Source organism: Rhodnius prolixus, unplaced genomic scaffold (genome assembly GCF_049639745.1).
Source record: "Rhodnius prolixus isolate KJV_2025 unplaced genomic scaffold, Rpr scaffold_2, whole genome shotgun sequence".
NCBI classification, from domain to species: domain Eukaryota; kingdom Metazoa; phylum Arthropoda; class Insecta; order Hemiptera; family Reduviidae; genus Rhodnius; species Rhodnius prolixus.
Window position 1 is genome coordinate 53,239,530 of NW_027411592.1, and position 25,302 is coordinate 53,264,831.

The following is a 25,302-nucleotide window of genomic DNA, read 5'->3' on the forward strand; positions in this document are numbered from 1 at the left end:
TGCTTCCATCCTTTGGCTATTTCGATCTTTTGTCAACTTGCCCGTTAAGTTCAGCTTTCACATGAAATGATTGTTATAAGGTCCCTCTATAGCAGCACTACTGTAAATGAGTTGATTCGCATCCACTTTCCAATTCCGTTAATAAACTAATCAAGGGAATCAATCTGCACTCCATCTGTGGAACTGTTTTTCAGGTCTTATCTTTTATTTAATACGTTCAAAGTAATACATCATATAGTAACTTTTTTTCATATAAATAAAATCTTTCCATTTTTAATTTAAATTTTTGTTGAAAGAAGGTTTTAATTTAATTTGATTGGAAAATTTAACATTAAATTACATTAAACATTAAATGTGCATGTTATTATCATTTTCACACAAAACCATTTTTAGACGGTCTAATTTTTTTTAATTCTTCGATTCTATGACACAACTAATGTTTTCTGTAGTCGACGATCTACATTTTTAGTTTTTCTCTTAAACAAATGATGGCCTGTATTAATAGGTGAGTGAACATCCCATTATTAAATTGTTAGGTAGTAAGTACCCTTACTGAAACCTTACTAGTGTTTATATTCTTAGAATAAAATTATGAGTGTAATAAATACAAGTAAAAATAATAAGGCCCCGGGTCAGGACAGAATACCTTTTGAATTTTTAAAAAATTTACCGGAGGAGTTTGTTGCGTTACTGCAGGATATTTTTAATAAGATATGGTAGAGAGGGGAAGTGCCTAGAGCCTTTAAAGAGAGTATTATTTTTCCAATTTATAAGAAGGCCGACCCGAAAGATGTCAAGAACTATAGAGGCATATCCCTCACCAACACGGTTGCTAAATTGTTTGTAGGGGTGATTATGCAGAGAATAAAAAATTGGGTAATGCAACGTGGTATCATAAAAGAAACTCAAGCGGAATTTAAAGAAGGGTATAGCACAATAGATAACATTTTTAATTTATATAATATAGTTAATATCAAATTTAGCCAACAAGAAAAAGTGTATTTATTTTTCGTGGATTTTCATGCGGCCTTTGATAGCATAGATAGGAGAGCCTTATTTTATAAATTATCTGTTAACGGCATTTCGACAAAAATATTGAAAAGTTATTATGAAGATTCTTACACAAAAGTATAGACCAAAAATAGACTTTCAACTGCTTTTGCTTCCCAAATGGGGGTTAAACAGGGATGTTTGCTTAGCTCTATACTTTTCTCGATTTTTCTTAACGACTTGGAGGATGATCTAACTGGGGGTGTGATTATAAATGGGTGTAAAATAAAAACTTTGATGTTTGCCGATGATATTGTGCTGCTTGCCTCTTCTCCTATTTCTCTGCGGATCATGATAGGGAATTTGGAAGACTACTGTGAGAAATGGAATTTAAAAGTAAACTTAAATAAATCCCAGATCATGGTCTGCAGGAAGGCTGGGGGGAGATTGGAAAAAAATGAGAAGTGGTTCTTTGAGGGAGACAGACTACAGAGTGTTAATTCTTTCAAGTATTTAGGGATGATCGTAAATCCATCATTCAATTTCAAACTAAATAGTTAAGAAAAAGTAGCTAAAGCTAAATCTGCTGTTAATAGTGTTTGGCGAAAAGTAATAATGAATAGAAATATCTCATTAGACAACAAAATTAAAGTCTTTAATAGTGCAATAAGAGCGGTATTATGCTATGGCGCACAGGTTTGGGGCTACTTAAATTTACAAGAAGTAGAGAAGCTACAGAAATACTTTCTAAAGAGGTTACTTTATCTGCCTCTAAACACACCCGATTATATCCTATACCTGGAAACTTCCATCCCACCATTGTATGACTACACTCTTAAAATGCACATAGAGTATATCCGTAAAGTACTAAATCAACCCCCAAACAGACTCACTAATTTTTTAGCCAATGTAATAATAATAGAAAAGAAAATATCCTGGTACAAGCATATTGACGTGTTGTGGCCAAACAACAAAATTAAACTTAAAAGAATATAGTTTTATGTAAACAATTGCATGGGAGGGGGGCGAATTCTGTTAAGAGCAAACAAGTGGTTGGTGTGTGCGTGCGTGGGGGAGTAGCCGCGCTATAACCTCAGAGCACACATATCATATATGGCTGGTAAAAGTTAGTTTGAACACCCGTTGTGCGACCAGTTTTCACTTCCCTCTATGGATTATTCTACTTCATTGGGACCATCATTGGATTTTTTAGAGCTGCAGCAGCCAAAGTCAAAGAAGAATAACCACAACCACGTAAGTGCACTTACAATCGTCACAACAGAGCGACTCCGGCCAGGCCAAGTACACAAGTTAAATTCACCTCAACGGGCACATACATTTTAACCTCTTATCGCCCTCACATATTTAATTCAAATAATTATTATCATTATTCAATAACTTTATTCATGATGGATTCATTTACTTTCATAAGGGAATTCATTAATTACTTTCATGCTGTACGTGCATTTTGGTTATATGTTGTACTCTATTAATTGTCGTGGTTTTCCTCAGATGTTTGTTTATTTTCTTGTTTGTTAGTTATTTAACAGGATATCCTTTTATATTATGTATTAATTTAGCTACAATTGTATTTCGGGTTTATCATATAGCAATTCAATTATGTCCTTTGTATTGTAAATACATGCAATTCATCACAGAACGCACTTTTGAATTTCTGTTCCTTCAGTCAGAAAAATTAGCAGATTATGCTATTAAAATTATATATGAAAGTTATATGTTCGGTTTGTCTTCTACATGCTCAAATCCAGCAGCACTACCCTATAAGTTGAGGTGATTCACATCTAATTCCGACATTTCTTTAAAATTAGTACTTTACCTTCTATTAAGAAAAAGGAATTGCTAAAAACTGTGATGTATTAAATAAATTGAGTGTAACCTAACCTAACCTTTCTCTGCAATGAATGTTTAAAATAAAAAATGTTTAAAAAAAGTAGTGATTATTGTCCATTTAATACGGGAAGAGGTTAAGAATGAAGTTAGTATTAGTTTTAGAAGTGTCCACCGTGCAGTACTGTAATACTTGATGGAGGGGGGCAGAGCGATGTGTTCACGACAAAGGTTCTCCCCACCCTGCCACGCCCTTTTAACACAGTTGGGCAAGATGGCGGCGTAGCACATCATATGTTCAGTACATGTGTTCACCTGATCACCCCTGATCACCTGATTCATTGGATGAATCGCTTGTCGCGCTGGGCTCTCATTGACCGGATTCAGCAGGACTTCTGGAAGCGCTGGCGGTTGGAGTATCTCCATACGCTTCAACAACGCTCTAAATGGTTACTCCCCGCCACTGAGATCCCCCCGGGCCTACTCGTCCTCATCAACCAGGAGCACCTTCCTCCACGCCAATGGCCTCTCGGACGAATTACCGCGGTGCATCCGGGTCGGGACGGAGTCGGTCGTGTGGCCGACGAGCGCACCGCTACGGGGGTCAGTCGGCGACCGTTGGTCAAGCTCTGCCCCCTCCCCACGCAGTAACCGCTGAAGCCAAGTCTTCAGGGCGGCCGGGATGTTCGGTCGTAAACGAGAATAGATCTGGCAACACCAGGGAGTGCCTGGGTGGATGTGTGTGTGTGAGACCCCTCGCTGAGCTGGGCGCTTGTACGAGAGTCGGGGCTCTCCGCCTTGGCTCGCTCGGCCTACTGGCTGGGCAACTAGAAGCCAGTCAGTCTGCTCTCTGCTGTAATAGAGACAACCTGCGCTGCTTCGTTTGTGCATTCGACGCCCACGCTGTGGTTACTACGCAACTGCTGCCTATCGCTTCCACTGTCGCTACGCTGTTGGTAGTTAGCTTCCCGCATCAAGCGAACATCAGAGAAGTGCACCCAGCTAATTTACATCTGAAAACACCCCGCTATGCTTCAGAGACTCTGTCTCCGTACCCACTTCCGGAGCCTTGCTTTCCCTTTTCTCTACGCTTTTCCTGTGCCCGTGCCTTTGTTCCCCAGTACCTTGCCACTTAACTGGCCCCCCCTTTATCATTGGCCCCTATACCTTCCTTACTCCGCTTTGTACGAGAGTCGGGGCTCTCCGCCATGGCTCGCTCGGCCACGCTCGGCCTACTAGCTGGGCAACTAGAAGCCAGTCAGTCTGCTCTCTCGGGCGGGTTGTTCGGTCGTAAACGAGAATAGATCTGGCAACTCCGGGAAGTGTCTGGGTGGATGTGTGTGTGTGTGTGTGAGACCCCTCGCCAAGCTGGGCGCTTGTACGAGAGTCGCCTGATCACCTGACCCTGGTGGGGCAGGGTGGGGAGAACCTTTGTCGTGAACACATCGCACTGCCCCCCCTCCATCAAGTATTACAGTACTGCACGGTGGACACTGTAATTTAGGTGATTACGGTTCAACTAATTTTTTTGCTAACATCTATTACATAACTTGACTGACTCAGAAAATAACATCTCACTAATTTGGGTTCAGGCCAAAGTATTTGTCAATAAGTTGAACAAATAACTGAATAAATCGTGCATAAAGTAGATAACAGTAAGTACACAGCAGCTATATTTCTTGATTTAGCTGATATATTTGACAATTTTGGCATATTGGACTGCTATACAAAATTAGGTAGACTTATATGCTATTAATTACATTATTCAAATCATACGATCTTTTTTAGAAGACCTAACTTTTGTATGTAAGAATAATAAAATTTTAATTTATTAATTACATTTTATTGTGGTAGATTACCATATGTATGAAAATAAATATAAAAAAAACAGCTGGAATCAGCTGCTTAGATAACCTTCACTTACCAGCTGATCAGCCTGGCCAGTTACCGTCGGCCATCTTTAACACGTACGTGGTGTCTCTTTATTAACGTGATTTTTTAAGTGAATATTAGTGCGTGGCAAAGTGAAGTTCGATTTTATAAATTGAATTTAAGTTATACTTAGTGCGTGATATACAGTTTTAGTGTAAATAGTATTGTGAATTATTTTAAAAAATGACAAGTGCTGTTGAGCTGGTGATCTATTGAGATGCTGATGAACTTGGATATTCTTTAAACAAGGTAAGACTTTATTATCAATTATTTAATGATATTTTTATTATTCTTTCATGAAAACAGCATGTCACTTAAATACTATACAAATATTATTGCTTCATCTTGCTTCGTTCAGTTTTGGTTAATTCTTTAATTTTTTGAACACTACAAAAAGTATTTAAATTGATTTCTAAACCTTTTTGATGAATTCTTTGCTCTTTTTTTTTTTTAATCGACTATGTGTTCAAAATTATTATTCTTGGATTACACTGGGTCAAAGTAGTGTGTAAATTTTATTACTTTTATCTTGGTAGAAACTTCGTTTTTTTTCTCGCTCAAATGAAATTATACTATTCGCTAGAGAGAAACCAGGGGTTTTTATTTTATATAAAATCTATTTTTTTGCCAAAAGGAATACCATAATGAAACGTTAAACAAAACAACACCACACACAAATGCAAAAAATGTCTGTGAACACTTGGCAGATAATAAATCATTCTTACACATTGTACATGTATTATAAATTTTAAAAACTTGTAGGACCTTCTTTGTTTCTAATCACTTCCAACAGGCGAGCTTTCATCGATCCTACTAATTTTGTAGTCGTCAACGTTTGTATTTTTTCCCAGTCTTCTAAAATAACATTTTTTAATTGTTCACAGTTTCTTAGTTCTCTTTTATTTATTTGGCGACTGTTTAAATGTTCGATTGAATTTGGGGGGGGTGTTTATTTTGGCATTGGCTTTCGCCAAACAGCCAGCATCGTCTAGGTGCTAATTCGATTGAGTTAAGGTGTTGGGGCGTCGGGTTGTATCACGTAAAAGCCGTTCTTATGTTTTTAGTTCGGTGTTTTGGGTTGTTTTCTTGATCACCTGACCCTGGTGGGGCAGGGTGTGGAGAACCTTTGTCGTGAACACATCGCTCTGCCCCCCCTCCATCAAGTATTACAGTACTGCACGGTAAATACAGCAATTTAGGTGATTACGGTTCAACTAATTTTTCTGCTAACATCTATTACATAACTTGACTGACTCAGAAAATACCATCTCATTAATTTGGGTTCAGGTCAAAGTATTTGTCAATAAATTGAACAAATAACTGAATAAATCGTGCATAAAGTAGATAACAGTAAGTACACAGCAGCTATATTTCTTGATTTAGCTGATATATTTGACAATTTTGGCATATTGGACTGCTATACAAAAATAGGTAGACATATATGCTATTAATTACATTATTCAAATCATACCATCTTTTTTAGAAGACCTAACTTTTGTATGTAAGAATAATAAAATTTTAATTTATTAATTACATTTTATTGTGGTAGTTTACCATATGTATGAAAATAAATAAAAAAAAAACAGCTGGAATCAGCTGCTTAGATAACCTTCACTTACCAGCTGATCAGCCTGGCCAGTTACCGTCGGCCATCTTTAACACGTACGTGGTGTCTCTTTATTAACGTGATTTTTTAAGTGAATATTAGTGCGTGGCAAAGTGAAGTTCGATTTTATAAATTGAATTTAAGTTATACTTAGTGCGTGATATACAGTTTTAGTGTAAATAGTATTGTGAATTATTTTAAAAAATGACAAGTGCTGTTGGACTGGTGATCTATTAGATGCTGATGAACTTGGATATTCTTTAAACAAGGTAAGACTTTATTATCAATTATTTAATGATATTTTTATTATTCTTGCATGAAAACAGCATGTCACTTAAATACTACTTCATCTTGCTTCGTTCAGTTTTGGTTAATTCTTTAATTTTTTGAACACTACAAAAAGTATTTAAATTGATTTCTAAACCTTTTTGATGAATTCTTTGATCTTTTTTTTTTTTTTCGACTATGTGTTCAAAATTATTATTCTTGGTTTACACTGGGTCAAAGTAGTCTGTAAATTTTATTACTTTTATCTTGGTAGAAACTTCTTTTTTTTCTCGCTCAAATGAAATTATACTATTCGCTAGAGAGAAACCAGGGGTTTTTATTTTATATAAAATCTTTTTTTTTGCCAATAAGAATACCATAATGAAAGGTTAAACAAAACAACACCACACACAAATGCAAAAAATGTCTGTGAACACTTGGCAGATAATAAATCATTCTTACACATTGTACATGTATTATAAATTTTAAAAACTTGTAGGACCTTCTTTGTTTCTAATCACTTCCAACAGGCGAGCTTTCATCGATCCTACTAATTTTGTAGTCGTCAACGTTTGTATTTGTTCCCAGTCTTCTAAAATAACATTTTTTAATTGTTCACGGTTTCTTAGTTCTCTTTTATTTATTTGGCGACTGTTTAAATGTTCGATTGAATTTGGGGGGGTGTTTATTTTGGCATTGGCTTTCGCCATACAGCCAGCATCGTCTAGGTGCTAATTGAGTTAAGGTGTTGGGGCATCGGGTTGTATCACGTAAAAGCCGTTCTTATGTTTTTAGTTCGGTGTTTCGGGTCGTTTTCTTGTTGGAAGGCAAACGTTCCATCCAACCCTATTTTTTTTTACTTTCACTTAAATTGTATCTTTATATTGTTTTGAGCACTTGTGTTGGGTTCTTGTCGAACTGTCTTCAGAATTTCCCGTTTATGAACGGAATTAAGTTTTGGTGGATGTGCACTGCGTGTCCTACTAGTCACACTTCCGAATTTTTCGCACTTGTTAATTATGTTCTGTTACGATTTTTTTTTTTTTAACTATCTTCTAATTTAAACAGTCTTTGTGAATAACGGAATAGGTCTTTTAGAATTACGGAATTAGAATAGTTAAGTAGTAATAAGGGATTCATCAATCTTTAAATTATGTATTTTTTCCTGATTAGTGGAAAGTTTATCAACTTATTTGTGTACCAAAATTTTAGGAAGCAGAGACCCAGCTAGAAATTCCGTACTTTATTTAAAACATCAGAGTGTTTTCTAAGCAGTGAGGTTCCATTCCAGGTCGATCAACTATTGTTATCGTGTTGTTTGAAAATTACTTACTTTATTGCTTGATTACGATTAAGCATCGACTGTAGTGTTGATGTTTATCTTATCGACATCACTAATGCATTTCATTAAGTCAACTTACTAGTTCATAAGACTAGACATAGATGTACGTAATAGAAACCTTTTAAACTGAATTTTCGATTGCCTAATGAATATAACGATTTTAAAAGTAAATACTTACACTGGGCCAAAAAAGTCTGTGAACACTTGCCAGATAATATGTCATTCTTACACATTGTACGTGTATTATAAATTTTAAAAACTTGTAGGACCTCCTTTGTTCCTAATCACTTCCAACAAGCGAGCTTTCATCGATCCTACTAATTTTGTAGTCGTCAACGTTTGTATTTTTTCCCAGTCTTCTAAAATAGCGTTTTTTAATTGTTCACGGTTTCTTAGTTCTCTTTTATTTATTTGGCGGCTGATTTCATCCGACAAATGTTCAATTGGGTTTAGGTCTGGCGATTGTGGAGGGGAGTGTAGGCGCCGGGGTGTATTATATAAAAGGCATTCCTGAGTTTTTAGTGCGGTATGTTTCGGGTCATTGTCTTGTTGGAAGACAAACGTTCCCTCCCCAACCCTAATTTTTTTGAACTTTCTCTTAAATTGCGTCTTAATATATCCACATACACATATTGGTCCATCTTACCATTAATTAGATCTAACTTGCCCTCTCCGTTAGCACTCATGCACCCCCACACCAGAATGTTGCCTCCCCCATGCTTAAAAGTTGGCTTTATATTTTTCATTTTCATGGCTTCATTTTTTTTTTGCCACCCTTTTTGTCGTCCATCAGACCCACAAACATTGAATTTCGACTCATCTGAAAAGATTACGGTTTCCCAGAAACTAGAAGGCGTAAAAACATATTCTTTCGCGAAATCCAATCGGCGCTTACGATTTATTTTATTGATAAAAGGTTTTTTCCTTGGGACTCGACCGCAATAATCGTATTCATGTAATTTATTTCTAATTGTCTGTGGTGTTACGCTTACACATAACCACTTGATAATTCTTGACTTATTTTTTGAGCGCTTGTCCTGGGTTCTTCTCGAACAGACTTCAGAATTTGCCGTTTATGAAAGGAATAAAGTTTTGGTGGCCGTCCACTGCGTGGCCTACTAATCACATTTCCGTACTTTTTAATTATATTATGCACCGTTGAAGGGTTTTTTGAACTATCTTCCCAATTTCTCGAATACTTTTTCTTTCATTTCGCAACCTCACAATAAGTTCACGAATCGCTCTAGGAACTTCTATATTAGCGGGTAAATATGTACTAATTAGATAATTTATTCACTAGACTGACTGTTGTGGTTTCTACAATACAATAGAGAACTTTGAAACTTTATTCAATCGTTTTTCTGTTTGTTATCTTAATGTTTTTACACATTTATACAGCTGTTCACAGACTTATTTTGCATTCGTTTGTGGTGTTGTTTTATTAAACATTTAATTGTGATATTCCTGTTGAACAAAAATAAAAGATTGAATATAAAATGGAAAACTCTGGTTTCTCTCTATCGAATAGTATATTTCATTTGAAAATAAAAGAAGTTTCTACTAAGATAATAATAAAAGTAATAAAATTTAGGTTAGTGTTCACAGACTTTTTTGGCCCAGTGTATATAGTTATTGCAGTAATGAAGTTGTTTCAGGCGTTCCTGTGGTTTGACACCTTGGAACATTTCATACTTTTTGTTCATTAGCAGTGTTGTTTCTATATTCTCTGAACTTTTCTTACCTACGCTATAGTTTCTACCTTAAATAAATGTATAACTCGTCAGGATATCCTAACTAGATTTTATTATTGGGTACTATGTAGTGTCTCCCTGCATCCTGTTAATTGTACACGTAACTCTTTATCTATGTCCAATATGCTTGAATGTTTTTAATTTAGCTGATTCAATTATTAAATTATAAAGATTCAATTATTGTAGATTTAATATGGTTAATGCATTTATTTATTTAACATCGATAATTGAGAATCAGCTGATATAAAAACATACCCAATGTTGGGATTTTAATTACAGGTTACTGTAAATTAAGGGAAAGGAGAAGAATACAGAGTACAGAACAAAAGTTCTTAGGAAATAAATATTTTTATTTTAGATTAAATGATTATAATACATTCTACAGTTTAAGAAGTTAACAAAATTTAAGAATAATCATTAGTAATTTGAATTACATAAGTAAATGTGACATTATTTCAGGCTGCTGGTTTTAGATAGAGGTGCTCGTGTTGATAACAACTATCTCTTTCATTGCAACACTTTGCCCAGCATTGATTTCTGGATGTGAATTGACACTACTCCTGTTGCTGGTATTACCTGAAGATAATTGTACAAAGGTTAGTGAAATTTTATTTTTAAAATAAGTTTTTTTTTTTAATTTTCTTAAACGTTTGCAATCTCTTTTTCAAATTTGCACAATGAGATAAACATCATGCAAGATCAGTCTCTTTACATTTGTTTTCTTTATTTTTTCATTTTATTTAAATTTTCCATGTATCTTAGTAAGATCAGATCAATTGAAAATGCATCACTTATTAGGAAATGTTTCGTTTTCCAAAATAAATAAATAAATAAAATAATAACAATAAAAAAAAAAAAAAAACGAAAACAAGAAGAAACAGACTGAAAAAGAAATAGATATTATTACAAATATTAAATAAAGTAAAAAGCAGTACATTTTATTATACACATACAATTTATTAAAATAGTTTATATAAAAATAAAAAAAAATGTTTGGTTTAGGTAGCAAGAGAAATGCCATTACATTTGAGAACTGTATAGGCAGTGAACAAGAAAGGATCCTTCTCAGGACGTGGCACTAAATATTTACTTCCACCTTTCACGTAAGTTCTTTAAAATTATTTTGCATGTTGCATGTAATCAGCTAAACTGGCTACGTGGCGATCTGGTTAAAAAATTGAAATTGTTAACTAGTTATCTGTTTAACAGTTTTATGGTTATCTAGTTAATCGGATAGACTGGCTAACTGATCTAACTGATAAATTGGTTTAACTGGTTAATTCGTTATTCGGCTTAGCGGCTTACTAGTTTATTGGGTTAAACTGGCGAACTGGTTTAACTAGTAAAATAGTTTATCCGTTGAACTGGATAGATAGCCAGCTAATCGGTTTAATAGTTCATCTGGTTGACAGGCTAACTTGATAGCTAGGTAATAAGTTACTTTGGCTTATACTAGTCAGCCAATAAAACCGATTAACTGGTTACCCAATTTAACTAGTTAAACCAGGTGTCAGGTTAACCGGGATGAATAGTTCAATCTCTTAGCCGGTAAACCAGATAAATTGATTAGCTAGTTAACCGGTTAAACTGGCTGACTGGTTTAACTGGTTAACTAGTTAATCGGTTGAACTGCGTAATCGGTTTAGCTGATTAATTGTTAACCGGTTAAACTGGAACCTGGTTTAACTGGTTAACTAGTAAATCGGTGTGGTTAGGTTAACCTAGCCTTACTTAACCTAATTAAAAGGAGGGTTAGGTTAGGTTAGGTTAACCTAGCCTAATTAAAAGGGGGGGTAGGTTACGTTATCCTAGCCTAACTTAATTTAACCTAACCTACCCTAGCTTAATTAACCTTAGCCCAACTTAACCTAACCTACCCTAGCCTAGCCTAATCTAACCTAAACTAAACTAAACTAACCTAACCTAGCCTATCCAGCTAAAAACTGGTTAACAAAGCAGCCTGTCAGTTTTGCCGATTAACTAATTGACTAGTTAAACTAGCCAGCCATTAAAACAAATTACCTAGTTAACCTATTTAACTAATGGAATCAGTTAGCCAGGGTAACCGATAAACTAATTAACCAGTTTAACTAGTTAAACAGTATAATCTGTCAGCTAGTCAACTGGTTTAATCGGCTAATGGGTTTAACTAGTCGTCCTGATTTACTAGTAAATTGATTAAACTAGTTTAACTAGCTTACTGGTTCAACTAGTTGATCAGTTAAACTGCCTAACTGGTTAAGGGTATAACTGGGTAGAAAGTTAATCGGTTAAACTTGTTAACTGTTCATCGGTCAAACTAGCCAACTGGTTAATTGGCTAAACTTGTTAAACTAGTTCAACTGGTTACCTTTGTCATTTCGTTTCACCTTACAACTTATTTTCTTCATTTGTCCACTTATTCTCTAACCAATCCACTTAAATTTATAATATAGGCGGATAGGCGTAAGATCAAGAAGTGGATAGTTAAAAGAATCAATTGATTGGTGGAGAAAATAAATTGATAAATGACAAAGGTAACCAGTTGAACTAGTTTAACCAGTTTAGCCAGTTAACCGGTTGATATTAATGACCGATAACAGTTAACAAGTTTAACCGATTAACTAGTTACCCAGTTATACCTTAACCAGTTAGCCAGTTTAACCGATAAACTAGTTAAAGCAGTTAGCTATTTAAACTAGTTTAACCGGACACTAGTTAACCAGGTTGACTGGTTAACCCATTAGCCGATTAAACCAGAATACTGCGTTAAATAGGTTATACTTTTTAAATAGTTAATGGTAAACTGGTTCAGTTTATCGGTTAACCTTGCTAACAGGTTCAGTTAATTAAATTGGTAAACTAGGTAATCTTTTTTACTGGAAACAGACTAGTTTATCTAGTAAACTAGTTAATCGACTAAACTAGCTAATTTGTTAACCAGTTTATCTGGTTAAGTACTTAATCGGTTAAACGGTTTAACAGGCTAACTAGTTTAACTATCAACTGGTTACTTTTGCCATTTATCAAATTATTTCTCTTCACCCATCATTTATTTTCTTCACCTATTAACTTAATGTATTCATCTATCTACTTGTAGATCTACCTACCAGCATATATAAGTGGATAGGTAAAATAAGTGGATAAATGAAGAAAATAAATTAAAAGGAGAAGAAAATAAGTTGCTAGGCGAAGCGAATTGACAATGGTAACCAATTAAACTAGTTTAACCAATTAACTAGTAACAAGTTTAAGTGATTAACCAGTCAACCAGTAAAACCAGTTTAACCGATTAATCAGTATCAACCGAAAACCGATTAAGTAGTTAGTTTAACCAGTTAAACGAGCATAACTGTTATAACTGGTTACACTGGTGTTACTGTTTTAACTAGTTTATTAGTAAAAGCAGTGATCCAGTATAACCGATTTGATTCTTTATTCAGTACACCAGAACAGTGTAACAAGTACAACCAGTTTAACCTGTGAAACAGTTAGCTAGTTTAACTGGTTTAAAGATTAACCAATTACATTACTTTAGATACTTTATCATACCTGTAACAGTGCATAATAGGCCAATTGTGCTCTTCTGTTTCAAGGAATTAGTTGGATCCAGTTCTACATCAGTTTCTACCCTGATCCATGTTCGGTGTCTTGTCTTCAGGAACATTATGAATAATCAAACAATAAATTAGTTTCCATTTTTTTAACTAGACGAAAAATGATAATGTAAAACTAATTGTAATTTATTGTAGTTAAAAAAGTTATAATAAAATCTATAATGAACTAATACTTCGTTCTTACTGTTTGTTTCCCTACACCTACTGATTAAGTTACTTTATTTAAAAAAATAAATAATTAAAAAAAAAATGAATTTTTTTCTACTATACGGGCTGCAATTTTCAATTTCTATTGTTTTTTTTAATTACCATTAGCTAGCACAAAAAAAAATGGAGTAAACTGAAATCTTGAGCACTTCAATAAATTGCTCCCATCCTTTCCTAATACATTTTTCTTGGCAATCTTGATGTTTTAAGTATGAGTTGGCTTTTTTCTTTTTTAAATGAAGTAATATTTGCATGTTATGTATGTTATTATTTATTTATATTTCAGATACTCATTACATTCTAATTATTTTTTCCGCGTCAACTCTAATTTATTTGCTTTTCAAGTTAGTTTCCTTATATAATGAAATAGATTGCCAATAAAACATTTTAAACAAAGTAGCATTGGGAGTAGAAAAATTTCATTAACGAATTCATTTTCTTAAAGCAAATGAATTTTCTTGACTCGGAGGATTTTTTTTTTATAATGAGTTAACAAAAAAACCAACGCTTATTTTATAATTTACATTAATGGAGAATTAGTAAATTTACTTACCAACAGGTTAGGGAAGTATTTGGAAGTTACATTAATAGAATAGCCTCAATCACTAGGTTTGAACCTAGAACCAGCCCAGCCAGGGGCTTCATCGTGTCCTAGCAGAGATTCAGTACTAAGACCAGAGATAGTCAACCTGGTCTCTAACGCAAACTATTGGGAGAGTCAAGCTTTCATGATGTGCTGTGGGGTTTTTGTCTGATTTGATAGTGGTGAATATTAAAGAAAACCTGTGATAGAATAAAACAAAAGAAATACATTATATCCAAATTGTGGAAAGATATTACATTTATTGAAAACATCGGAAGTTATTACTCATGTCTATGAGATTCAAGCTTTATTGCTCGTAATATTTTTACCCAACAGAAAAACCGTCTGAACATTCACCGAAAGGGGAAGACCTTCGTTTGTTCTTAACGAAAGTTAACGTAGGTATCAATTATTTATTTTTGAATCTACCCCAAGGATTTAATTAATAAGGGGCGAGTTACGATGTGGAGTTTCTGAGATTGGATTTAAATATTCTACTTAAAGTCCTATAAAATGAACTATTAAAATCAAGACCCTTGAGAACAGGAATCTTTAGAAATCAATCAAAAAACAACATAGGTACACTGGGCCAAAAAAGTCTGTGAACACTTACCTAAATTTTATTACTATTTTTATTATCTTAGTACAAACGTCTTCTTTTTTTTTCTCAAATTAAATTATACTATTCGGTAGAGAGAAACTAGAGTTGTTTATTTTATATAAAATCTTTTATTTTATTTTTTTAACAGGAATATCATAATGAAACGTTAACAAAACAACACCACACACGAATGCAAAGTCTGTGAACAAGCGTATAAATGTGCACAAATCGAAATTTTTGCACAGATAAAAAACAGATGAATATAGTTCCAAAAAAAACCTATTGAATTGTAAAAATCATATCAGTCAGTTTAGAGAATAAATAATCTAATTTGTATTATTTAACCACTAATATGGAACTTCCTAGACCTAGTTCCTAGTTCGTGAACTTATTGTGTAGTTGTGAAATGATAGAAAAAGTATTCGTGAAATAGATAGATTTATAAATTAAAAAAAAAAATTAAATAAATAAAAATACGGAAGTATGACTAGTAGGTCACGCAATGCACCAAAACTTAATTCCGATCATAAGCGGAAAATTCTGAAGACTGTTCGAGAAGAACCCAACACAAGTGCTCAAAAAATCTCAAAAAAATATTAAGATACAATTTAAGTGAAAGTTAAAAAAAAATAGGGTTGGATGGAACGTTTGTATTCCAACAAGGAAACGACTCGAAACATACCGCACTAGAAACTTAGGAATGGTTTTTACATTATACAAACCGGCGCCTAAACACCTTACCACAATCGCCAGACCTTAACCCAATCGAACATTTGTCGGATGAAATCAGTCGCCAAACCAATAAAAGAAAAATAAAAAAACCGTGTACAATTAAAAAACGCTATTTTAGAACAATGGGTTAAAATTCCAACGTTGACGACTACAAAATTAGTAGGATCGATGAAAGCTCGCTAGTTGGAAGTGATTAGGAACAAAGGAGGTCCTACAAGTTTTTAAAATTTATAATACATGTACAATGTGTAAGAATGATTTATTATCTGCCAAGTGTTCACAGACATTTTTTGCATTTGTGTGTGGCGTTGTTTTGTTTAACCTTTCATTATGGTATTCCTATTGGCAAAAAATAGATTTTATATAAAATAAAAACCCCTGGTTTCTCTCTAGCGAATAGTATAATTTCATTTGAGCGAGAAAAAAAAGAAGTTTCTACCAAGATAAAAGTAATAAAATTTACAGACTACTTTGACCCAGTGTAATCCAAGAATAATAATTTTGAACACATAGTCGATTAAAAAAAAAAAAGATTAAAGAATTCATCAAAAAGGTTTAGAAATCAATTTAAATACTTTTTGTAGTGTTCAAAAAATTAAAGAATTAACCAAAACTGAACGAAGCAAGATGAAGCAGTAATATTTGTATAGTATTTAAGTGACATGCTGTTTTCATGCAAGAATAATAAAAATATCTTAAATAATTGATAATAAAGTCTTACCTTGTTTAAAGAATATCCAAGTTGATCAGCATCTCAATAGATCACCAGTCCAAAAGCACTTGTCACTTTTTAAAATAATTCACAATACTATTTACACTAAAACTGTATATCACGCACTAAGTATAACTTAAATTCAATTTATAAAATCGAACTTCACTTTGCCACGCACTAATATTCATTTAAAAAATCACGTTAATAAAGAGACACCACGTACGTGTTAAAGATGGCCGACGGTAACTGGCCAGGCTGATCAGCTGGTAAGTGAAGGTTATCTAATCAGCTGATTCCAGCTGTTTTTTTTTATTTATTTTCATACATATGGTAATCTACCACAATAAAATGTAATTAATAAATTAAAATTTTATTATTCTTACATACAAAAGTTAGGTCTTCTAAAAAAGATCGTATGATTTGAATAATGTAATTAATAGCATAGAAGTCTACCTAATTTTGTATAGCAGTCCAATATGCCAAAATTGTCAAATATATCAGCTAAATCAAGAAATATAGCTGCTGTGTACTTACTGTTATCTACTTTATGCACGATTTATTCAGTTATTTGTTCAACTTATTGACAAATACTTTGACCTGAACCCAAATTAGTGAGATGCTATTATGAGAGTCAGTCAAGTTATGTAATAGATGTTAACAGAAAAATTAGTTGAACCGTAATCACCTAAATTACAGTGTCCACCGTGCAGTACTGTAATACTTGATGGAGGGAGGGGCAGAGCGATGTGTTCACGACAAAGGTTCTCCCCACCCTGTCACACCAGGGTCAGGTGATCAAGAAAACGACCCGAAACACGGAACTAAAAACATAAGAACGGCTTTTACGTGATACAACCCGACGCCCCAACACCTTAACTCAATCGATTTAGCACCTGGACGATGCTGGCTGTTTGGCGAAAGCCAATGCCAAAATAAACACCCCACCCCCCAAACTCAATCGAACATTTAAACAGTCGCCAAATAAATAAAAGAGAACTAAGAAACTATGAACAATTAAAAAATGTTATTTTAGAAGACTGGGAACAAATACAAACGTTGACGACTACAAAATTAGTAGGATCGATGAAAGCTCGCTAGTTGGAAGTGATTAGAAACAAAGAAGGTCCCACTAGTTTTTAAAATTTATAATACATGTACAATGTGTAAGAATGATTTATTATCTGCTAAGTGTGCACAGACATTTTTTGCATTTGTGTGTGGCGTTGTTTTGTTTAACCTTTCATTATGGTATTCTTATTGGCAAAAAAAAGATTTTATATAAAATTAAAAAACCCTGGTTTCTCTCTAGCGAATAGTATAATTTCATTTGAGCGAGAAAAAAAAAGAAGTTTCTACCAAGATAAAAGTAATAAAATTTACAGACTACTTTGACCCAGTGTAATCCAAGAATAATAATTTTGAACTCATAGTCGATTAAAAAAAAAAAGATCAAAGAATTCATCAAAAAGGTTTAGAAATCAATTTAAATACTTTTTGTAGTGTTCAAAAAATTAAAGAATTAACCAAAACTGAACGAAGCAAGATGAAGCAATAATATTTGTATAGTATTTAAGTGACATGCTGTTTTCATGCAAGAATAATAAAAATATCTTAAATAATTGATAATAAAGTCTTACCTTGTTTAAAGAATATCCAAGTTGATCAGCATCTCAATAGATCACCAGTCCAAAAGCACTTGTCACTTTTTAAAATAATTCACAATACTATTTACACTAAAACTGTATATCACGCACTAAGTATAACTTAAATTCAATTTATAAAATCGAACTTCACTTTGCCACGCACTAATATTCATTTAAAAAATCACGTTAATAAAGAGACACCACGTACGTGTTAAAGATGGCCGACGGTAACTGGCCAGGCTGATCAGCTGGTAAGTGAAGGTTATCTAATCAGCTGATTCTAGCTGTTTTTTTTTATTTATTTTCATACATATGGTAATCTACCACAATAAAATGTAATTAATAAATTAAAATTTTATTATTCTTACATACAAAAGTTAGGTCTTCTAAAAAAAAAGTATGATTTGAATAATGTAATTAATAACATAGAAGTCTACCTAATTTTGTATAGCAGTCCAATATGCCAAAATTGTCAAATATATCAGCTAAATCAAGAAATATAGCTGCTGTGTACTTACTGTTATCTACTTTATGCACGATTTATTCAGTTATTTGTTCAATTTATTGACAAATACTTTGACCTGAACCCAAATTAATGAGATGGTATTTTCTGAGTCAGTCAAGTTATGTAATAGATGTTAGCAGAAAAATTAGTTGAACCGTAATCACCTAAATTGCTGTGTTTACTGTGCAGTACTGTAAAACTTGATGGAGGGGGGGCAGAGCGATGTGTTCACGACAAAGGTTCTCCACACCCTGCCCCACCAGGGTCAGGTGATCAAGAAAACGACCCGAAACACGGAACTAAAAACATAAGAACGGCTTTTACGTGATACAACCCGACGCCCCAACACCTTAACTCAATCGATTTAGCACCTGGACGATGCTGGCTGTTTGGCGAAAGCCAATGCCAAAATAAACACCCCACCCCCCAAACTCAATCGAACATTTAAACAGTCGCCAAATAAATAAAAGAGAACTAAGAAACTATGAACCTTTGTCGTGAACACATCGCTCTGCCCCCCTCCATCAAGTATTACAGTACTGCACGGTGGACACTTCTAAAACTAATACTAACTTCATTCTTAACCTCTTCCCGTATTAAATGGACAATAATCACTACTTTTTTTAAACATTTTTTATTTTAAACATTCATTGCAGAGAAAGGTTAGGTTAGGTTACACTCAATTTATTTAATACATCACAGTTTTTAGCAATTCCTTTTTCCTAATAGAAGGTAAAGTACTAATTTTAAAGAAATGTCGGAATTAGATGTGAATCACCTCAACTTATAGGGTAGTGCTGCTGGATTTGAGCATGTATAAGACAAACCGAACATATAACTTTCATATATAATTTTAATAGCATAATCTGATAATTTATCAAATACACCTATAGGGAAAATTGTTTTAAACAACTTAATTTTTCTGTGAAATGATAAATAATTAAACTTAAACACTGCAGAGGAAGGGGAGATAAATGAAGAGTAAAATGTAGGAGCTAAAAGGGATTTATCGTTTATACTTTATTTTGCATAGAAATAATGAGTAGTGAAGTTGGTGTTCTAGCCATGCACATGCAATTTAGATTAAAAACTTACTTGTTTTTCAACTAATTTAGCACTTAAAGTTTCCTTATTTTCGTAGAATATTAGCTTGATTATTCTCTCTCAGATAGTGTCTTTGGAAGTTAAGAATAACTGACTCGACGTTGGTTACTACTTATTTTACTGTGACTCCATTTACCTCTGTAACCTAGAGAATAGTTGTTCTCCGACCGTCGAAGCAACAACATCTCCCTTACCATTACCCAACATCATGATTCTTTGGGAGAGAGGTGATGAATGTTATTAGACTAGACTAGATAAGATATTTTTGGAGCGACTAGATAATAGTTATTTTGCGATGTGTTCCCGACAAAGGTTCTTTGTGCTATGTGCAGTTAGAGACACAAGGTGATTTTAGCAGTTATACAATCAATTTATCATTCGTACTAAAATCTTTATTGGCCGAGCAGGACCGGTGGCTTAGCCTGCTTGCTGTCCAGATCTCACACCAGTGGATTGTTTTTGCTTGAGGTGCCATTAAAGGAAAAGTCTATGAAGTACCGGTCAATGATCTTCATTCTTTAAGAAGAAGAGTAATTGAATCAATAACAGCAATCCAGTGGCGTTCGGCTATTGCTGCTGTGGAAGAAAGATACCGATTACTCATTTTCTTTATTATTTATTTATTTACATTTAATTGTCATTATTTTCAATTAATAAAGTAGTTGAAAGGCACTATTCATTTCTTTTATTATAACCTACCTAATAATAATTCATAAATTGGAAATCTTTAGACGTGAATATCTCATAAACAAAGCGTTTACGGGCATACCTCCAGAGGAAATTTTTTTCTTGTTTTGAGGTCCTAAATTCATATTTTCAGTTAGGACACTTAACCCTGAAACACCCTGTATATAGATTCCTACCTAATGTTTGTTGATGCGTTAACATTGGAATGATGTTTTACGTCTTTTTCACTTGGGCTTCCATTGATGAACAGTTCTGCAGGCAGTACTCTGGTATCAACAGTATTAATTCTGAAAATCAACATTATTTATTGTAATTAAAATGTTTATTTAGTTTTACCTAGCATTAAGCTCCAGAAAAACATCTATAACAATTTATGTATATTATAAAAATTAAATAAACAATACTGTGATTAAACTAAAGAATTTATCATTTCTTAAAAACCTACATCTTTTCATAAGACGTTTATCTGTTTGTGACTAATTTAGACGTGAATCGCCGTTTTACCAAACTCTGAAATTGACTACTATACTGAAAAAAAGTTATAGAAATAAAATTTGCAAATAACAGCTAAAAATATCAAAAATCATTGCTGTCTGAAAATAGATAGGTTGAATGAGTATAGACATGAAATGGTGAAAATATGTAGAAATTTGACACTAAGGGTACACTAACTGAAAAGATCTCATACATATAAAAAATGTTTAATAAACTTTAAGCGGAAATAAAACTAAATAGAATTTACTCAGTGTAACCTACAAGATCGATTAAGAGCCTGCTTAATCAAACTTCAAAAATACCATTCAAAACTTAGTTTAGTCGATGCAATAATAAGCTACACTAACGAAATCTGTTGAGAGCATTCGCGAATTTCTCTCGTCACAACTTACGTATTAAAATTTTAAAATGTTAAGTATTATAAAATGTAAGAGCTTCCTCAAAAAAATAAAATAAAATGGGGAAAATAGGATAATTTATCAATTACCTACAGGGAAAATTGTTTTAAACATCTTAATTTTTCTGTGAAATAATAAATAATTGAACTTAACACTATATGAAAAATAGTTACTATATGATGTATTATTTTGAACGTATTAAATAATAGATAAGATTACCTGAAAAACATTTCCACAGATGGAGTGTAGATAGATTCCCTTGATTAGTTTATTATCGGAATTGGAGAGTGGATGCCAATCAACTCATTTACAGTGTGCTGCTGGAAGTATAGAGGGACCTTAGGATAACCATTTCATGTGAAAGCTAAGTTTAACGGGGCTGCAAGTTGTCAGAAGATCGAAATAGCCGAAGGATGAAAGCACTGGATAAAAGGAAAAAATTCTACTTTAAAACTTTAGTAGATAATTCGAATTTAATTAACACTATTGCAATACTATTACAAACGTAGGATTTTTCTGTTAAACTAAACCTTTATTCAAGAAAATTAAACCATATCAAATATATTAACGTCTCAACAAATTTTGCCAAATTTCAAAATACATTGGAGTACATCTATCCAATAGAAAAATACAAAACGTTTATTTAATAAATAAGTTATAAAAACGAATAAACAATTATAAAATGTAGTTGTATTGCAATTTTGACTCTAATCCATTTAGTTATATATTTTGTTTTAAGTTTGCTAACAATAAAGTGAAATTCATTAATTCGGAAAAGTCATTTATTTACCTATTTTTTAGTAATCTTATAGTTTTAAATTATATTTGCATAAAAAAAATAAATTAAAAAATATTAAAAGTGATTAAAATGTCAAAATAGAAAAAGAGAAATCAATAAATTGGAAAGAAATATAAATGGAATTAAAAAATAAATAAAAAATAGTTTCAAAAATGGTCACTAGATAACAGCACTTACTGGAAAAGTAATAAATAGTACTTCTTAAAAGCGCCACTAGGTAGCAGCACTTGCTGGACTGCTATATATAGAATAGAATAAAAACGTCAGTATCATCTGGGTGAACAAGGGGAGAGGATACTCTGTCGGTCTCCAAAAATAGTAGTTCTAAGAAGCGTCACCAGAGGGCAACACTAACTGGACTTTTAAATATAAAACGTAAATTTTCTTCAGTATCATCTGAGACATCAAGGGGGAAGGATACTCTGTCGTCGGTCTCTCCAAATATGTCTAAAATATTTAATAATAAATGTGCTATAACCAAAAAATGATTATCTAGAAGATGGAGGAGACCACAACTGCTCGGTGTAGTCGAACTCTCCAAATATCTCAAACTTATTTGAAAATATGATAAATGTTTTGTTGAAGAAAAGTATATACAAAGTGTTGAAAGAATCTACTAAAAATGTGACAGTTATATTTTAGGTTGGTTTACAAGTTAAGGGTTATAATTTGAAAGTTTGGTAAGAAGTACTAAAAGAATAACCAGGTTAGTACAGAGGAGAAAGTACAAAAAAGGAGTAAAAACAACAATGTGCCTAAAATGTAGCAGCAAAGTTTAGAAGGGTTATTAATTTGAAAATTTGGTAGGACGTACTAATATCCAGGTTCGTACAGTAAAACGCCCCACCCTCCACTCCCTGCAAACATAACTTAGCTATATACAAGCCAAGTCAAAATGGCCACTATCGAAGGAACTTTCATTTATTGCTTTTTTTTCAGCGAATACAATTTATTATAGTTTCTTTTTAATAAAATCTATTAATAATAACATAAAACCACCTAATTATAATTATTTTTAATTAAAAAGAAGTTCAGGAAGTAAATTAATTAACAAAAACAATGAAGTACAAAACAGTACTAGATTAGTTTGTGATTGGCTACCAGATAGCAACACCTGTTCTAGAAGCTTGTACAAGTTCATATTTTTAAATTAAAATAAATTTGTTTATCCACTAAATTAATAAAAATATCAAATTAATATAAAATATAGGTAAAGTAATAGAAAAATGTTTAAAATTTATGTTTATTTAAGTTTTTCTTCATTGTATTATTATAAATTATGCATTTTTTTTTCAAAGACAAAATTTGCAATTTCTAGCATAAATCTTACAATTAACTAAATAATGAAATTAATGCATGCATTTTTTAATAATAATTGATTCACAATTGTAACTATTTATTTTATATGTAATACTATTACAAATGTAGCATTTTTCTGTTAAACTAAATCTTTCTTCAAGAAAATTAATCCATTCTACATTCATTTTATTAAAAAAAAAAAAAAAGATTCTAAAAATTTACCTATAATCAGATAAGACAGTCAAATCACATGAAATTCTGTAATAAACTAATTGAAAGCGGTTGAAAAAATCCTACTGAATTCTACTAGTAAATCAATTTTCAACAACTTTTTGTTTATCAATAAAATCGAATTAAATCTTCAAAAATTACTTTATTTTATTGTCAATTAGGTTTATTTGTCCAAATAATAAAGTTTTTAAATTCCTCAAATATTACTGGTTTTTTTTTTCAACTTCAACCTTTCTTGCATGGAAGTGGAAAATATAACTTATTCCGATCCAAAGCGAAATATTAATCATAAAAGAAGTCCTTCCTTCCTTTTAGGTTTTCCTTCTTATTTTTTCGCCTTTTCTTCATCATTCTGAAATATGAATGTAATATTAAATTTTTTGTAGTAATTTTATTTTTTTCATATCAATTAAAGAGATTAAAAGGAACTATAAATGCAGTATTATTAATTAATTCGTTTTTTTTTTATAAATTACTTATACACTTTTTTAAATAATTTTTTATAACTTTAAACAAATAAACAAAAATTATCAAACCTTATAAGAATGATTATTATTCTAGAATTATAATATTACTAAGAAACACGCAACTTTTAGGTAAAAATTCTTACTTTTGGACTATGAAATAAACAAGCATAATAAAACTGTCCGGTAGGACAGTTGTATAAGGGTTGATCGTCAAAAACTGCACGAAAAAGCGTAACGTTGAAAAACACCCAACTTTGACAATTTTTTTCTCTTTTTCTAAAAAAGATAAAATTCCCAAATTTTCTTTAAATTATGGGGCAAACCCTCCTTTATAATAACATATAATAACTAACTAATACTTGCTTAATTATTTGAATCTTTGTTTTATTATTTGAAAATTTGTTTGTATATTTTCACTGGATATTTATACGTTTTACATCTTATTCACTTCGGCTTCCATTGATGAACACTCTAGTATCAGCGTTATTTAATCTAAACAAATCAATATTACTTAATGTTATTAAAATACTTTACTGAGATTAATCTTAAACTAAACTAAAGCAATGATATGCACACTTGCATTCATTTTTTAAGTTAAACCTTTTTATTCAACGAAAATGAATGAATTTCATATGAAAGCTGAACTTAACGAAGTTAAGGTGACAAAAGATCGAAAAAGCCCAAGGATGAAAGCACTAGATAAAAATAAAAAATTATTTAAAGAATTTTGACTTTGTTATATTAATTTAACACCTTATTTGTCTAAGAAACTCAACTTTTATTTAAGAAATTTAATTTTTGAAGTAATTTCATATTTTGAGGGAGAGGTTTAATTTGGCCAAATATTAGTTTGATTAGCTAGAAAATGCTAAGCCTACGTATGTAAGGTTAAGTTGAATATTTCAATCAAATTTGATTTTTTTTTTTTAATTAGAACTACCAAGGTAAATAGTCAACTGGGTTGATTTGCTTTAAACAGGTATGGCCAAATCAATCGCGATTGTTGATCGATCACAACCGTCGGGAGTCGATATGAATACTGAAGTTCTTTATCATTTCTTTTCGGATGTACCCTAGTGATTCTTTGGTTAGGTACATGCCGTCACAGAGCTCCCATTAATGATGTGTCAGAAATAAAATATAAATCTGTATTTTTCCTGTAGTTACTTCTTAATTAATAAATATTATTAATAAGATACTATGTTGATTTAATACCTTATCCCTCATTATTACTTATTACAAGTTTGCATGCTTTATTTTTAAAAATAGATCGGATACAGAATGATTAATTTTGAAAAAAGATTAATCTTACTGAAGAATGTTTTTATTTGCTTCAACATGCCAATTTTTGTATCGAATTTTATAAAAATATTAACATTATTGATTTAGTAGATTAAAAGGGAAAGATTATTAAAGGTTGCAATTTATGTTGTAACACTTAAAAACCTATGAAATGATAAATGAGATTACCTGATGAACAGAGACTCTCGCAGAGGGTGGTTAGTAG

At 32.3% G+C, this 25,302-nt stretch overlaps 2 long non-coding RNA genes across 2 annotated transcripts; both read right to left on the reverse strand.

Annotated features, from left to right (window-relative positions):
• Positions 1 to 7,194: 7,194 nt before the first annotated feature.
• Positions 7,195 to 19,653, reverse strand: LOC141448531 (uncharacterized). The gene is made up of 4 exons (XR_012455122.1): positions 16,177 to 19,653; positions 14,093 to 14,322; positions 13,268 to 13,370; positions 7,195 to 10,312 (listed from the first exon to the last, which is right to left on the reverse strand). It is a non-coding gene; the product is annotated as an uncharacterized lncRNA (long non-coding RNA).
• A 37-nt stretch (positions 19,654 to 19,690) lies between these two features.
• LOC141448534 (uncharacterized) lies at positions 19,691 to 21,434 on the reverse strand. The gene is made up of 3 exons (XR_012455124.1): positions 21,219 to 21,434; positions 20,283 to 20,393; positions 19,691 to 19,995 (listed from the first exon to the last, which is right to left on the reverse strand). It is a non-coding gene; the product is annotated as an uncharacterized lncRNA (long non-coding RNA).
• Between the last annotated feature and the right edge of the window lie 3,868 nt (positions 21,435 to 25,302).